This window comes from Lutra lutra, chromosome 3 (assembly GCF_902655055.1).
Source record: "Lutra lutra chromosome 3, mLutLut1.2, whole genome shotgun sequence".
NCBI lineage: Eukaryota > Metazoa > Chordata > Mammalia > Carnivora > Mustelidae > Lutra > Lutra lutra.
Window position 1 is genome coordinate 3,055,490 of NC_062280.1, and position 16,471 is coordinate 3,071,960.

The following is a 16,471-nucleotide window of genomic DNA, read 5'->3' on the forward strand; positions in this document are numbered from 1 at the left end:
CAGGACTCCGAGATCATGACCTGAGCTGAAGGCAGCGGCTTAACCCACTGAGCCACCCAGGCGCCCCAATGCGAGTAATTTTTTAATACCATCATGTAAATTTTAGAGTGGGTGTCATACGGTCTAGGCATGTATATCCATATGAATTTGTTTAAGGTTTTCTTTGCCATGAGGAAAATTTAAAATGAACTGGTCACATTTATCAATCTTTTCTACGTAGGGCTTGATAAATGTGCCTCAGTAAAAGTTCTCAATTTCAGTATGGCAAAGAAAACCCCCCAAAATTCATGCACAATACAAAGTATTTTCTAATTTTTCTTTTGATTATTTCTGTCACCAATCTGTTATTTACAAGTGTGTTGTTCAGTTTCCAAATATTTAGAGATTTCACTAGATATATTTTTGTTACCAACTTCTAGTTTCATTCTGTTCTGATCAGAAAACATACTCTATGATTTCAATCGTTTTGCACACTTTAAAGTTGGTATTGTGACCCAGCAAATGGTCTATCTTGGTGAATGTTTCATGAGCACTTGAAACGAATGTGTATCTTTTTGTTGTTGCCCGTAGAATTCAATAAATGTCTATTGGGTCAGGTAGTTTTCTATAACCTTACTTATTTCTATTTATTGTTCTATCAGTAACTAGAGAGGAGTATTGAAATCTCCAGCTATAATGATGGATTTGATTATCTCTCCTTTCATTTCTGCCAGTTTTTGCTTCATGTATTGTGAAACTGTGTAATTGGACACACACACATTTAAAATGTAATGCTTTCCTGATGAATTAAACGGACTCCATAATCGTTATGCAATGCTCGTCTTTATCTCTAGTAATATTCCTTCTCTCAGAATCTGCTCTGATAGTAATATGACCACTCCATCTTTCTTAGGATTAGTGTGTGCACTGTACATCTTTTTCTATCCATTTCCTTTCAAACTGTATCTCCATTTTTATTTTTTTTTACTTTTTTAAAGATTTTATGTATTTATTTGACAGAGATCACAAGTAGACCGAGAGGCGGGGGGAGCAGACCCCCGCTGAGCAGAGAGCCCGATGCCCGATGACTCGATCCCAAGACCCCGAAATCATGACCTGAGCTGAAGGCAGAGGCTCAACCCACTGAGCCACCCAGGCGCCCTCTATTTTTATTTTTATTTGTCTTAAAAATGTTTAATTCTGGTGAACAGACAGCGCCATATTAATTTCCGGTGTTCAGTCTAGTGGTTCAGCGGTTCTGTACATGACTCGGTGCTTGTGGTAAGTGTACCCTAACCCTCCCCCCTACTTCACCCATCCTCCACTACCCCCTCTCTGGTAACCATCCACTCTCTACAGTGAAGAGTTTGGGTTTTGGGGGTTTGTCTCTTTTTTCTTTGTCCATTTGTTTTGTTTCTTAAATTCCACTTATGAGTGGACTCCTATGCTATTTGTCTTACTGGCTTTAAAATCCTTGTCTGCAGATTTCATTACCTATGTCTTTTTTTTTTTTAAAGATTTTATTCATTTATTTGTCAGAGAGAGAGGGAGAGAGCACACAGGCAGGGGAGCAGGAAGCAGAGGGAGAAGCAGGCTCCCCGCTGAGCAAGGAGCAGCTCGGGGGCTCCATCCCAGGACCCTGGGATCATGACCTGAGCTGAAGGCAGTGGCTTAACCAAATGGGCCTTTCGTGTGCCCTACCTATGTCATTTTGGGGTGTCTGTCCATTGACTGTTTTTTCTCCTAGTTATGAGTCACCTTGTTGTTTTTTTTTTTTTTTTTTTGCTCATTTGTATATCTGGTAATTTTTTTATTGTGGGTAGGGAACTGTAAATGTTCTTTTGCAGAACTTTTGAATTTTGTTTTCTCTTTTACAGCGTTGACGTCGGCTCAATGAGCTGTTAAGGTACTTGGAGGCCAGCCTGATGCTTTGGAGGCGACTTTCGAGCTTTGCCGGTGTGGTCTGCAGTAGCCTTACGCCAGGCCTCGTTGGGCACAATGACTAAGGTCCGACTTAGACCTTTTAATGCCCTGAGTACGCAGAACTCGGAGCCCTCCGTCACCCTGGAGAGTGTTCCACTCCGCTCCACAGGCAGTCTTTGCCTGCCCTTAAAGTGTCACTATCGACTTAGGACCTATTTTAGATTCAAGGGGGCGCGGGCCGACTTCTGGGATCCTTCTTCGCGTCGCCGGCTGCTCTCCCGCCTTCTGCCCCGCAATAGCCGGCGCCCCCAGCCTCTCCGGTGTCGGCTCCCGTACCCCACCCAGATTCTTGTGCTTCTCTCCCCTCTCCGCTGTGTGACCCACAGTGCGGCTCACTGGCACCGCAGGGAGGCAGGTGCAGTACCAGAGATAATCAGAGGCCGCCTGAGGTTGTCCCCTAGAAGACAAATATAACGAAGGGAAAACGAAACGGTGATGACATTGATGAAAAGGCTAAATTTCTTGTTACCTTCAGTCCAGAACTCTTAGGAATAAGAAAAAAATTTAACAACCCAGTAGAAAAATGACCAAAATATACCAATTTCTAATAAACCTATAAAAAGAAGTGCAACCTCACGTATAAGTGAAAGTATAATTAAAATGTCAGAGAAATACCATTTCTCATTCAAGTATTAGAATGAACACAGGAAAACAGCTCCCTCCTTCCCTCTTAGTGAGAGTGTAAATTTTAATTTTCACTCACTCTGCAGGACAACTTGACACCGTCTTTCAAAATTTTAAGTACATTATCCGCTTTTGACCCAGCAATTCTATTTTCTAGGATTTGCCCTCAGATGAACTTGCACAAACTCAAAAATATTTATAAAGCTTATAGTGTTGAAAAGTTGGAAATAATGTACATGTCAGATTAAAAATAAATAAATAATACTACCTCTAAGCAGAGCTATGCATATATACTGACATAGAAAGATAACTGTAATATACGAAGTAGAAAAAGCAAACTTTAGAATGGAATCAATTTTGTAACTATGAAATAAAGTTATAGTCATTATATTATACTTTCTCCATAGATATTTGATCCAGTCCCATGACCTTTAATATCAAATATTTGCTGATGTTTGCTCCGGACTCATACTCAACAGTCCACTTCACATCCTCGTTGGAGTTACTAGGCATTTCCAACTGAACAGGGCCGAAGCAGAGTCCTGATTTACCAGTTCTCTCCTCCTCACGGTCTTCCCCGTTTCAGTAAGTGGCACCACCATTCCACCACTTGTTGTCAGACACCTGCGAGTCAAAGAATTTTCTCACTGAGCTCCCCACACCACACCATTCAGTAGGAATAAAGGAGTCAGAAGGCTGGAAGTTCAATAGTATGTCGTGGTTGTGGGACAATAAAATAGCTTCCACTTTTTCAAACTAGCAGTAAATTGGTCACTATAACAGCAACCTCACATACACATTATCTCATTTAACTCTCACAAAACTCTGTAAGGTCAGGCTTATTTCAACATTTATTACAGTTTAAAATTTCAGGTGATAATGCTTTAGTGAAAAATGAGCTTGCTTGGCCCTGGGGTGTGTGTGTGTGTGTGTGTGTGTGTGTGTGTGTGTGTGTGTGTGTGTGTGTAAGTCCTCTTGTGCTTCTCTTTCTCAGTTGCAGCACGTAGGTTGTGCCAGAACAGGGTTGCCAGGTGATACCGATTTCCTAAGAACACCAGTGTGGCCCCAAAGCAGGTGCCGATGGAAACCGAGCAGGTGTGTCCTGTGAAGTGTTGGTTGTCACAGCAGGTGTGCGCACACGGAGCCTTCTGTCCCGCTTCTTCACGAGTTCAAATTCTACAGAATCCATTCCTCCTCAGTTATATAAAAATTTTGCTTCTTTCTCAGTTGTATAAAAATATTAGCTGTCTTTATGTTTAGAAGGATGTAGTTTTTTTTTCCAATAAATGCACTGTACGACTTACTAGCAGAATCACAAGAAGGTTTTGAAAATTCATTTTATCAGGTGCTGTGCTAAGTACCAGCAACAAAGAAATTAATAAAAACAGAATGCCCCTGGCGACCTTACACCCCGGCAGGGGAGGCCGGCCTGTAAGCAGATATGTTAGAGGAGAAGGTGGTAAGTACTCTTCTGAGGGTTGGGCAAAGAGCTGTTGGTGCAGAGGCACATCAGACCCTGCCTGAGGGAGTCAAGCAGGTTTACAGAATAGGTGACATTTGATCTAGATCTTGAAGGATGGGCAAGAGTTTGCCAGGTGAATGAGATGATCTCTATATAAAGTGCCTAGTGTAGGGCCAGGCACTTGGTAAGACCCAATAAATGTTAACATCTAGTTCCAGTCGGGGAAGTGTCTGGGCAGAGGACACAGGTCAGTTCAATTCAAGGAACACTTATTGAGGACCTTGTACACGTCGGGCACTGTTCCAGGTTCTTCGGCCCTATGTGCCAGGCACATCTTGTGAAGACAGATAATTATACAAGGGTCTGGTGTGAGCCATGTTCAGATCTACTATTTATAGATTTTGCTCTCAAGATGGAGCAGGGATGTTTGTTTTAACACTGCTGACACATTTTCTTCTTGTCTGCATGCCGCTACTGCAACAGCCTTGGCGGCACTCAGGTGTGCGCAGTGAAGACTGTTCCAGACTGAGTTTCATGAAGGCTGTGGTGACAGGCTAACCTGGCTTCCCCTTGTGTTTTGGGGTCACTTTGATTTTCACTTGGATGAGGGCCAAGCAACAGCTCATCCCCACAGCAAGAACGGATGAATCCAGATGCCGGCATTTCTGTTCCAGCTCAATGACCAGGAGGTTCAACTTGCCCCCTCTCTTCAATAAGTCCCTTTATCATAACTAACCACCAAACTTTGATGTTTACTACAGAACCTATACACTTCTGTGTCTCAAAAAGAACACCTTTTTTTTTTTTTAGATTTTATTTATTTATTTGACAGAGAGAGAGACGGAGATCACAAGTAGGCAGAGAGGCAGGCAGAGACAGAGAGAGGGGGAAGCAGGCTCCTTGCTGAGCTCGATCCCAGGACGCTGAGATCATGACCTGACCCAACGGCAGACGCTTAACCAAATGAGCTACCCAGGCACCTCTATGATTGACTTCTTTCTTTCCTTCTTTCTTTCTTTTTAAGATTTTATTTATTTATTTGACAGAGAGAGACACAATGAGAGAGGGAACACAGAGTGGGAGAGGGAGAAGCAGGCTTCCCGCCAAGCAGGGAGCCCAATGTAGGGCTTGATACCAGGACCCTGGGATCATGACCTGAGCGGAAGGCAGATGCTTAATGACTGAGCCACCCAGGCACCCCTATGATTGTTTTCAATAGGAGTTTTACTAGCATAGCCCAGTTACAAGTAATAGAAGGAATTTATTAATTTATCCACAATTTATTTAATTCTTACAGCAACTCTGTATCATAGGAATTATTTTAACTATTGTACAAATTAGGAAACTAAGGTATAGACCATTAAACTTACCTAAAAATGGCAGCGCTAGAATTTAAAATCAGGTCTATGAAACCCCCACCCCACCATCCTTCCTCTATAGCAATGTCCAATCTGAATCCTACCATTTACTGTGTTTCCACCCTATGCCATACACAATGTAAGATGCTCAAATACATTTTCTCTAATTGTCGTGAATTTTCTTTCATGCAATATTTAAAGCAATTGAGTACCTTGCCAACAGTCCCAGCAAGCAAATTATAGATCTTGACTTCAAGTCTGGGTCTGAGACTGAGAAGTCTGCTTTATTTCTATTATACTACACAGTGTTCTCCTCCCTAGAGTACTTTGGAATCAAATGGGGGAAATTTGAAAAAAAAAAAAAAAAAAAAGTCCTACCCCTGGAGAGTCTAATTTAATTGGTCTGAGTAGAGCCCAGGTGATTTAAATCTTCTAGGTGCTTATAGCGCGTGGTCTGGTTTCAGACCACAGCTCTCAAGAGTTAAAGTGAGTCGGAAGCCTGACTCAAGGCACGGTTTCATGCAGCATGGTAAATTGGTGGAAAATGCCACTTAGAGATTATTTTTAAAGTGATTGTATTTTTGTAGAAAGTTCTGAAGAACATAGAAGAAGCAACATGGGCTTTAGATTAAGACTGACCTGATTTTGAACCTCAACTTTGACCCTCTCTTACTGAATGACCTTTGGGGACTTACTCAGCCTTCCGCAAAATACTGATTGTGAAAGAAGTAGAAGCTGCCCTTGAAAAGAGGACGCTTGTCTGGAGTAAATGCAGTGAGTGCGGCTCCTGGCGCCTCCTCCCAAAGCTTATTATACACAAATGCATTGAAAAGGCCTTGGGAAAACGCGACAGTTTTTCTAGTCAACCTGACTCTTTTGATTTTTGAAGGCCACTGACTTTATTGATTCTTAATATTTTACAAAAACAGTGACTGTTCTGCTGATGCAAGGAGCCAAATTGCAATAAAACAGACCAGGTAAACGTGGAGGTGAGGGAAAGGGCCAAGAACCCACTCAGATAAGCAGATAGTTGTTACATAAACTGGCAGGGGAGAGAGAAGGGAGACGCTTGGAAGAGTGAGAATTTCAAAAAAACTAAAATGGTGAGGGTGAGGGGACAGCACTCCCAGAAGCCGGTCAGCGTGCATCAGAGGTGAGTGACAAAAGCAATCTCTTCTTTCGCAGGAAGAGTCCCAGTTGGGCCTCAGACTCTGGAGTCTCAATGTCCGGGCTAGGAATGGGGTTGGGGGGGGCGGTGCGGGGCGTCCTGAAAAAGCATCACTAGAAGTGGCACCGCTCTTGAGGGCATCCAAAGCAGTCCCGGGACTGCTTAGCGTTGGAACCACAGGTGTCCTTCAGCCATTCCCAGAAAGTCCATCTTCTGCCTCCCCACACCGAGAATGACCCCAAACCACCAAGACTGTCGTACAAATACTCGGGAGTGATTCCTCTACCGCCAGACCATGGCATCACTGGGAGGTGACCAGGAGAGGGTGATTCCATTTTAGCCAATGCCAGGGTGGGTGAGGGGAAAAGTGGAAGGATATCTATTTTTTAAATTAATTAGTCTATTTTTAAGTTTCAGTATAATTAATATACGGTGTCGTATTTAGTTTCAAATGTACAATACAGTGACCCAACAATTCTACACATTACTCAGGGCTCATCACCCATCACCTGTTTTCCCAAAGCCATTTGTTGAGAATTTTTCCCATTGCATATTCTCATCTCCTTTGTCATAGATTAATTAAACATGTAAATGTGGGTTTATTTCTGGGCTCTCTATTCTGTTCCATTGATCTAAGTGTCTGCTTTTGGAGAAGTACCATACCATTTTGATTACTACAGCTCTGTGCTATATCTTGAAATCTGGGATTGTGATACCTCCAGTTTTGTTCTAATTTTTCAAGATTGTTTTGGCAACTGGGGTCTTTGTGTTTTCATTCAGATATTAGGACTATTCTGGTTCTGTAAAGAATGCTATTAGATTTTTTGATGGGGATTGCATTGACTATAGATTGCTTTGGGATGATGGGCATTTTAACAATATTTGTTCTCCCAATCCATTAGCATGGAATATCTTTCCATTTGTTTGTGTCATCTTTAATTTCTTTCATCAGTGTTTTATATTTTTCAGAGTACAGGTCTTTAACCTCCTTCATTAAGTTTATTCCTAGGTATTTTCTTATTTTTGGTACAAATGTAAATGGGATTGTTTTAATAAATCTCTTTTTTTGCTACTTCATTATTAGTGTATAGAAATGCAACAGATTTCTGTGCATTGATTTTTTTTTATCCTGCAAATTTACTGAATTCATTTATCAGTTCTAATAGTTTTTTGATGGAGTCTTTAGGGTTTTCTATATATCATGGCATAGGCAAATAGTGAAAGTTTTACTTTTTTCTGTGCCAATTTAGATGCCTTTTATTCCTTTTTCCTGTCTGATAGTTGTGGCTAGGTCTTCCAGTAATACGTTGAATAAAAGTGGTGAGACTGACCGTCCTTACATTGTTCCTGGTCTTAGGGGAAAACCTCTCAACTTCTCACCATTGAATATAATGTTAGCTGTGGGTTTTTCATATGTGGCCTTTATTATGTTGAGGTATGTTCCCTTTAAACATAAGGAGAAGGATATTTTTAATGTCTCAGACTAGACTTGAAATATATTTCATAATAGAAACGATGACTGGATGATTATTAGGTTTCTTGGTTATTTAAGTAAAGCCTACTCATAATACAGAAATGTACTGTATTTTATGTTCAAATAGGACTGTATTTCAGTAAACTCGTGTCAAAGAGGCTTTGAGGAATTAGAATGGAAGTATAACCATCCTTTATAACATTGTTTCTATGAGAACTATGGTATCACTACTTGGGACTTTAAGAAATATCTTCTCAAAAAAAAAAAAGAAAGAAAGAAAGAAATACGTTCTCTCCTCTCTGACTCAGCTTAACAAATAGAGAGCCCACTGCTCATCTAACGAAAAGAGAATGAGGCAGCTCAAAGAATGTTGTGTGCTCTCTGGAGTTTAGCACAACTCTTTCAGTTACTGATCTTAAATTCACAACATACTTGAGGTTGAGGACTAATTCTTTCCTTCATTTGTTTCTCTCTTCTCAAGCACCCTATCATATAGTATGAACATATAGTAGACATTAACATGTTCATAGATAAGATTTGAAATCAGTAATGACCTCACTTTCAGTGGAAATACAGGACACTGGGGGTCCATACCCTGCAGTGACAAAATGTTCCTCAAATCATTACTTATTGTTGCCTGGAATCAGGCACCTTTCAATGACAAGACTTTAGGAAACTAAGTAACAATTAAAGTAAGTTATCCTGATGGAAATTATGAGTTTAAGGGCCTGGGGATGGTTCTGATTGCACTGGAAAGCTTACATAAAGAAAATGACAAACTCAGGGATTTATATTATTAGCTCAAGGTACTGTCAGAGAATCAGAAAGCTTCCTTGACTACCTTTAAAAAAAAAAGTCTTATTTCTTCTATCAGTGGATCTGAGATACCAAAAATCAAACCTACATTTGATTTTTTTGGTTTTATGCATTACAATGCAGACTTTGTAAACACTGGTTGGAAGCATGAGATCGCCCAAATAGAAATACTTGGGTAGGTCCTAATGGTGCTTACTGATCATTCTAATCCGGCTACCTTGAGTCCTCAACTCCCACCGAGTCTTAACTGTTAGGGAGAAGCAGTCTCTCTTGCTCCGTCTGACAATCTCTCTCTCTGCCTGATAATCTGTTACATTACCTCAGGTAGTCAATTTGCCAGGAGGTGATGAAACTCCTTCAGGTCAACCCCCACTTCTTATGGCATCCAGATGTATCCAGATGTATCCAGATGAACCCAGATTCAAATCTGGACATACCTCAGGGAAGAAGAAGAAAAGAGAAAAACTAAACAATACACATGACTACAGCCCTCATTTCTATATAGTTGATTCACTTTATAATTAGGACTGGTTGCCCCCGTCAATACAGTATTTGCAGCTCTGTCTTTTTGCTTTCCTTACACTGTTCCCACTGTCGGCTGACACTTTAGCTAGTTGTGTTATTTATCAGTCCCAGGGACCTAAGCTTTCATTCCTGGAAGGTCTGAACCACTAATGGTTCTTGCTTGGCTTGAGTTGCTCTAATCTTCTAGCAACTTTTACCGTGGACATGGGAGTATTAAGAGTTCCCAGAGACTCCCTGGACTTCCAGACATAGTCTTCCCTCTCTGCCTTACAGAACCAACCCTCTTTCTACTTTATAGTTAGAACCAGTTGCCCCATCCAATACAGTAACCCCCTTCTTTACTTGTTTCAGTGACATGAAGAGCCCGAAGAGGTTAATGTGGCCATCTCCTATTCTTCTGGTATTTTTTAGGGAAAATAATCTCCCCTTGGAAAGTAAAAACACAACATTGTGGAGATAGAAACAAAGGTTGCATGAATTAGGTCATTGTGAATTACAGTGAAGGAGCCACCACTACTTGTACATTTTGGTCCTTAGAGCTGAGTATGATGGCCGAGGAAGAAAGAACATTATATTCTGGTTGCTGGCTTAGGAAATACAGTATAACTGGTAGGACTTCTCTCCCGTCCCACATGTGGCAATGTAGTGAGTTGTCGATAGGGCATTCCACCATTTGTCAAACCAGCTTCTTCATAAGGACATGACCTATATCTTCAATTCTAATTCTTTTTTCTTACGATTTATTTATTTATTTAATACAGAGAGAGTGCATGAGCTAGGGGAGAGGCAGAGAGAGAGGGAGAAAAATCCTCAACCAGAAAGTCCATGCTGAGTATGGAGCCTGACACAGGGCTCAATCCCAGGACCCCGAGATCATGACCTGAGCCAAAATCAAGTCAGACTCTTAACTGACTAAGCCACCGAGGTACCCCCAACCCTAATTCTTTAAATGGAGTTTCTTAGTCAAAAGCAATATTTTATGGGATGCCAGGACATTGAACAAGGCAATCCATAAGTCCATGGACTGTGGTGCTAACAGAACCATTATAGGCAAAGAAGTTAAATCCATATCCAAGTTGAGTGTTTTGTCCTCTATGATGACAGAGGTTCAGTGTAATCCACCTGCTACGGAGCCAGCAGGTCCTGGGATTAGTGCCATTTTAGGGACTTAGTCTCTGATATAGGTGAGGTAGGCACTCATCAGTGATAGTAGCCAGATCAGCCTTGGTGAAGGAAAGCCTACGTTCTTAAGCCCACACTGTTGCCGTTATGTTCCCAAGCCTATCGTATACGCACCAGGGTGGCAGGGAAAACTGCTAACATCTACAAGATTTGTCATATTGTTTACTTGATTACTGAGAATCTTTTTCAGTGGATGTCTTTGATTGAGTATTTATGTGGGACACAATTCTCCTCACTCTACTTACTCTGAGAGGCCCATCCATATAACTCTCAGATCTCCTTTTAATCACTCTGAAGCCTATTTTTTCAAGCCCCTGTATTTTTAAGCCTCATTGTCCAAATAGCCACTTGTCCACGGGTCAGCATAGATCTCTACTTGTCTCTTGCCAAGCAAAGTGGACAATCTGGTTTTAACACATCTATCATGATGTCTTCCACCCTGAGGCCTGCCATCTTCATAGGAACAGAGTAGGGCTCTACAGTGTCCCCATTGGTCATGAAACTAATAAACCTCTATAATCTTTGTGACATATTGGGACAAACTTCTCTCTTGTTTTATCTTCAAACTTCTTCTCTTCTATCTTGTTCTCTTTCCTTGAAGCCCTCCTCTTCTTTCCTTCTCTAGGACTCCTAGCATAATCTTTCTTATAAAAGATAAGAAGAATTTTTGAAACCTCAGACAGCTTAAGATTTCCCCAAGCAACAAACTTGCAGAAGTGGGGGAGCTGGGTGGCTCAGTAGGTGAAGCATCTGGCTCTTGGTTTCAGCTCAGGTCTTGATCTCAGGGTTGTGAGATTGAGCCCTGTGCTGTGCTCTGTGCTCAGCACGGAATCTGTTTGAGATTCTCTGCCTCTCCATCTGCCGCTGCCCCTCCCCCACTCGCACGCACTCTAGCTCGCGCATGCGTACCGGCATACATACATACATACAATTCCAGAAGCACAGAAATAGAGAGTAATCTGGCTACCTGCTTGCATAGTTGGAGAGGGAAAAAATATATATAAAGAAATCATAAAAATAATATCTCAAAAACTATCCTGCACATAATTCTTTGTTTTTCAAAGCTCTTTTGAATATTTTATTTGCTTCACTGAAATACTGTGAAGTGAGTATGGCTAATACTAGTGTGCACACTTTAAATATGACACAACTGAAATGTAGAGTGAGTAAAGTGGCTTTGTCAAAAGTTCTATAACTGTCTAAGAATATAACCAGGGGACCAGGATTTTGCCTTCTAGTACAACGACAAAAGAATGAAAGCACAAACCCCATGGTCGTGATATTCTGGGGTAACTCGGGTTTATGGAGTAGAGAAAGAGAGATGTTGGTTGATGGAAGAAAGATAAAGCAGCAAAGGTCATTCAGGAATGGGTGACCCCAGTGCCCCAAGGGTAGAAACCAGTCAGGCTTTCCAGAAAATCCTGGTAGAATAACCATTGGCATTGCTTTATTTTTGTTTTGTCTTTTTTCTAAGTACATTATCAAGAGTTTTTTTAGAGGTAAAGAATAGGGAAGGACATAAAAAGCATACTCAAACCCAAAGAAATATTTCATAAAGATCAAAATTGCAGAGATGGGGAACACAGGTAACTTAGTGAAGGCAGACAACTTAACATTCCAAAAATAAATTTGTGTCTGATATGAAGTTATATAAACTTAAAAAAAAATCCAGAGAGAAAGGGGGAAAAATTGTCATGTTAGCATCAATTAGACATTTTTTCCTTTCAGCAACATTGAGTCTTCACTGACCAAATCAAATGAAGAGTTTATTTTAAAATCAGTGTAAGTTCCTGAGGTTTTGCTTGCCCTCCTCATTTTGTGGGTTATAGACACTTTTATTTATTGTGACCTAAAACGCCATCTGGGTAAACAGGCCCAAGACCTGGGTATGTCTTTATTTCCTGGTAATCCCAGTTCTGTGACCTAAAACGAGTCATTTAACTTCTTTGAACCAAAGGCTGTTTCATCAATTATGAGCTAAAGAGGTAATGCTGCATATTCTCTAAACCTCTCTTAGCTTTTAAATACAAGTATTCTATAAAAACTCTTTTATCCTTACACAGCCCCGATTTGGCTTTTTGAGTTAAAAAAAAAAAAAAAAAAGCTCCAGCAGGGGTCACTATCGTCACATTGTGCCCTAAATCCAAGTCTTTTACTTTGTAGTTCAAGGTTAGTTATATCCACCCTTTGTCCTGATTTTCTGTTGGAGAATGCGTAGAGCCTCTCAGTACCCAGGTGTTATCCGGATTGATTTCCAAATGTACGTAGAAAACCCACTGCAAATGTTCTCTTGTTCTGTTTCTTTATTTTCCCTGTGCTTGGAGATCATTTATCTCCATTGATTCTGGGGTCCTTTAGGAGAATTTATCTAATTAACTACCTTAGATTTTTTTCACCTCCGAGAATCGTGATGAATATAAAATATTATATACTTCTTTAAATATATGATATGAAAACAAAACACAAATTCTAACCTATCCTGAAGGGTTATCTTTTTGTTTTGGGGGTTTTGTGGGGGGGGGGGGGGTCTATGAATACCTCAAAAAATGTGTTTAGCTTCTTTAGTACACCTCTGTCCCTGAGAAGTCTAAAGTTCTATGAATTGCTTCTACTCCTCCATAGCTATGTTGCTGTGTATATGAAACCATGAAAGGACCCGTTTATATATCCAAGAGAAGGGTAAGGATTTCAGTGACAGTCCTTTTTTTTTTTTTTTAAGATTTTATTTATTTATTTTGGCAGAGAGAGAGCGCACAAGTAGGCAGAGTGGCCGGCAGAGGGAGAGGGAGAAGGGAGAAGCAGGCTCCCCGCTGAGCAGGGAGCCCGACGTGGGGCTCGATCTCAGGACCCTGGGATCATGACCTGAGCAGAAGACAGCCGCTTAACCGACTGAGCCACCCAGGCGCCCCTCGATGACAGTTCTAATTTTAAAGTTCTATTGTCAGATTACAACCTAGTAACTGTACATGTAACATGAAGAGTGGAGGATCCCTGTGTCCATGATGCTGGAAGGCAGCTATCCAAAAAAAGTCAGAATTACTCCCAGAAAGTCATAGGATTCCCCAGAATCCTAAATATTAGGTTTAAGTCCTTAATCTTAAACTCTAAATCTTAACACTTTTTAGAACTCTTGTTCTATTTAGGACTACTCCAAAGGGGTTCAGTCTGCCTTAAACGTTTCTCCAAACTCCATATGTTTAAAGAAGATGTAATAATAGTGTATCAGAAACCAAAGAAAGTTAACTTTTTATACCATGGAGAGCAGTGTCTCTGGTCCTTTGGCCTGATGCACGTGGCATCCCTATCATGACACTAGTAGCCCAGAGTAGTTCTTAACAGGTATATGGTGGCCCATTAGTCTCATTCTCCCCTTTTCCTCCTTATACATATGCACCTGTCCCTTTGAGAAAGACTGGCAGCCCTAGCTGCTGCCGCCATGTCCAATATCCCTCTTAAAGTCTTAGTCTAGGCAGGAAATAGGGCCTTGCAGCATCTCCTTCCACAGCTAATCAGGATGGTGACACATACAGTGAAACCAATAGCCTGTGGCTCCAGAGACAAGGTCATGAAAAGCCTGACAGCGGCCTTGGCCTCAGATTGCTTGCTGGTCGGGGAGTCGGCTGTCTGTCATTCCTCCACAAATCCTGTGGCCAGGAAGGGAGGCCTCCTAACAGTAGCCAGCACCTTCTTGCCAGCCACGATGGCGGGCACTCGCAGGAGGATTCTGCCCAAGAGGATGGAGTCCCCTCCCGTCTCCCAACTCCTGCGGCACGGCCCTCTCTACCCCACTTGGATAGAGCCTCCACCAACCACTCACTTCTGATTTTATACGACCAGCTTACGCAGCTGCCACACCTAAGTGATCGAATTTCTCTTGAGATGCATTCCAGCCTGGGACAGGTACGTACAGGTCGGCCCAGGGCTGCCTCCTCCATGGTTGGAGATGGAGATACGTTGTACAAACAGGGCTGCGATACAAGGAGAGAAGGCGGCCTTCAGGGAAAGGCGTAAGAGCTGAGCAGGTCCTGCAAGTGGCTTCTCCCAGGGTCCCATCCTACGTCTCCCTCGTGGGAGCACTTCTCTTGGAAGAGTACTTAGGAAGCTGTAATCTAACGGCCTGTTGACTGTCAGGCATTCACTGCGTTCTGTAGGCTCCTTGAGGGCGAGAACTCCGGCCTGTTGGAGATGGACCCCCCGCCTAGCACAATCACTGCCGCCTAGTAGGTGGCCAAGGAAAAAAGCTGGAAGTATTCCTTTATGAAAAGACTTTGGTATTTTTCCTGCTTAGTTGCTCCCACATTAATAGATGAACCACCCACACAAATTGAGAAATGAATTTTGCCTAGTAGTCCCAAGAATGGAAAATACCTATGAAAGTTCAACAACATATTGTATTTAAAAAGAAATTTTTTAGATGCTATGTTAATCAGACAGTCTATCTGTGGTACCTGTTCGCATCTGGGGATAGAAACAGAAATTCATCTTAAGTTTAACTCTGAAAGACCAAAGAAAATATTACCAGTATTTCCAGTTCGACATCTTATATATGAATTTACTTCAGAAAGTCTTCCTACCATGATATTTTGAAAGTAATTTAAAGGAATTTTAACCTGTACTAAAATACATTACAAGTGACCTACTTTTAAAGATTAAAAAAAAAAAAACCTGTTTCCTTTGTTTCTTAAAGTAAAAGATAATTTATTTTTATCAAACTAGTAGAATTTATCCTCTTTTACTTAAAAAAAAAATCACAAGTAGCCCAAGTGGAACCATTTTAAGGACTAAAGAGGTCATAACTCACATGAGTGATTTAAAAGGACTATTCAGTGATGTAAGCTATGTTTCTTAACTTCTTAGAGGCCAAACTTTGGATCTAGAGTTTGTACCACAATATCTCTGTGATTCCTTTCAAATATGAAATTTTATAATTCCAATAATAAGTGCAAATACAAATATAAATAAGTTCCATAAATTTGTTTTTAAAATTTTTCATAAGCTTTGAAATAAATTTCATAAACACAAATATAAATATGCTTAAAATTCTGGGTTTCTAGGATAGTTTTTAATACCTGACAGAATTTGAATACAAACTAATGCATATTCATCATAAAAGATTTATAAAATACAGAAAGCACAGAGTTAAAAACAAAAATCCCCTCATCATCTCTTCATTTAGGAATAATTACTGTTAACATTTTGGCTTATATACTCAGTAAACAAATTAGCTGACTACAATGAGAATATTTTCCCATAATATACAATAATGTATAAAAATATTTTATATATTATTTTTATGCATTATCGTTCAATGATTATATAGTATTATGTCATATTAATATTTAACAATTTAGCTCATATTGTAGGACATTTAGATTCTTTCAAATTTTCTGTCATAATAATATTTCAAAATATATCCTCAATGGAAAATCCTTTTATAAATACATATATGTCTTTTTAAAAGAGCTATCCTTAATAAATACATCTTTAAGAATTTGAATCATTTTTCCAATTTGTCCTTCAGAAAGATGTATTGATTTAGATGTGTAGCAGGGGTATTCAAAAGTGTCTTTTCCCCCCAAATCCTTGCCAACCCAGAGAAATAGCCTCTCACGAACATTGTACTTCTGATCTGGGCATAGTTTTGTACTTGCTCAGACATGAGGACTGGCTATTAAAACCAGAGTTCTCTGTCTAATTCTAACTTCTGTGAATAACATTTCACTTGTATTGGGTTTATTGCTAGAAGCAAAAGAAAAGTACTGGAAATGCTATGTTGTCAGTTTTTCGTTTTCAGGGCTATCATAATTCATAATGTTCCTAAAGACGGTGTTCGCACCGCCCATCTCCGGAAACTTCAGCCACAGGTAGAAAGTGTTCACAGGGTGTAGGTGTGCTCATCA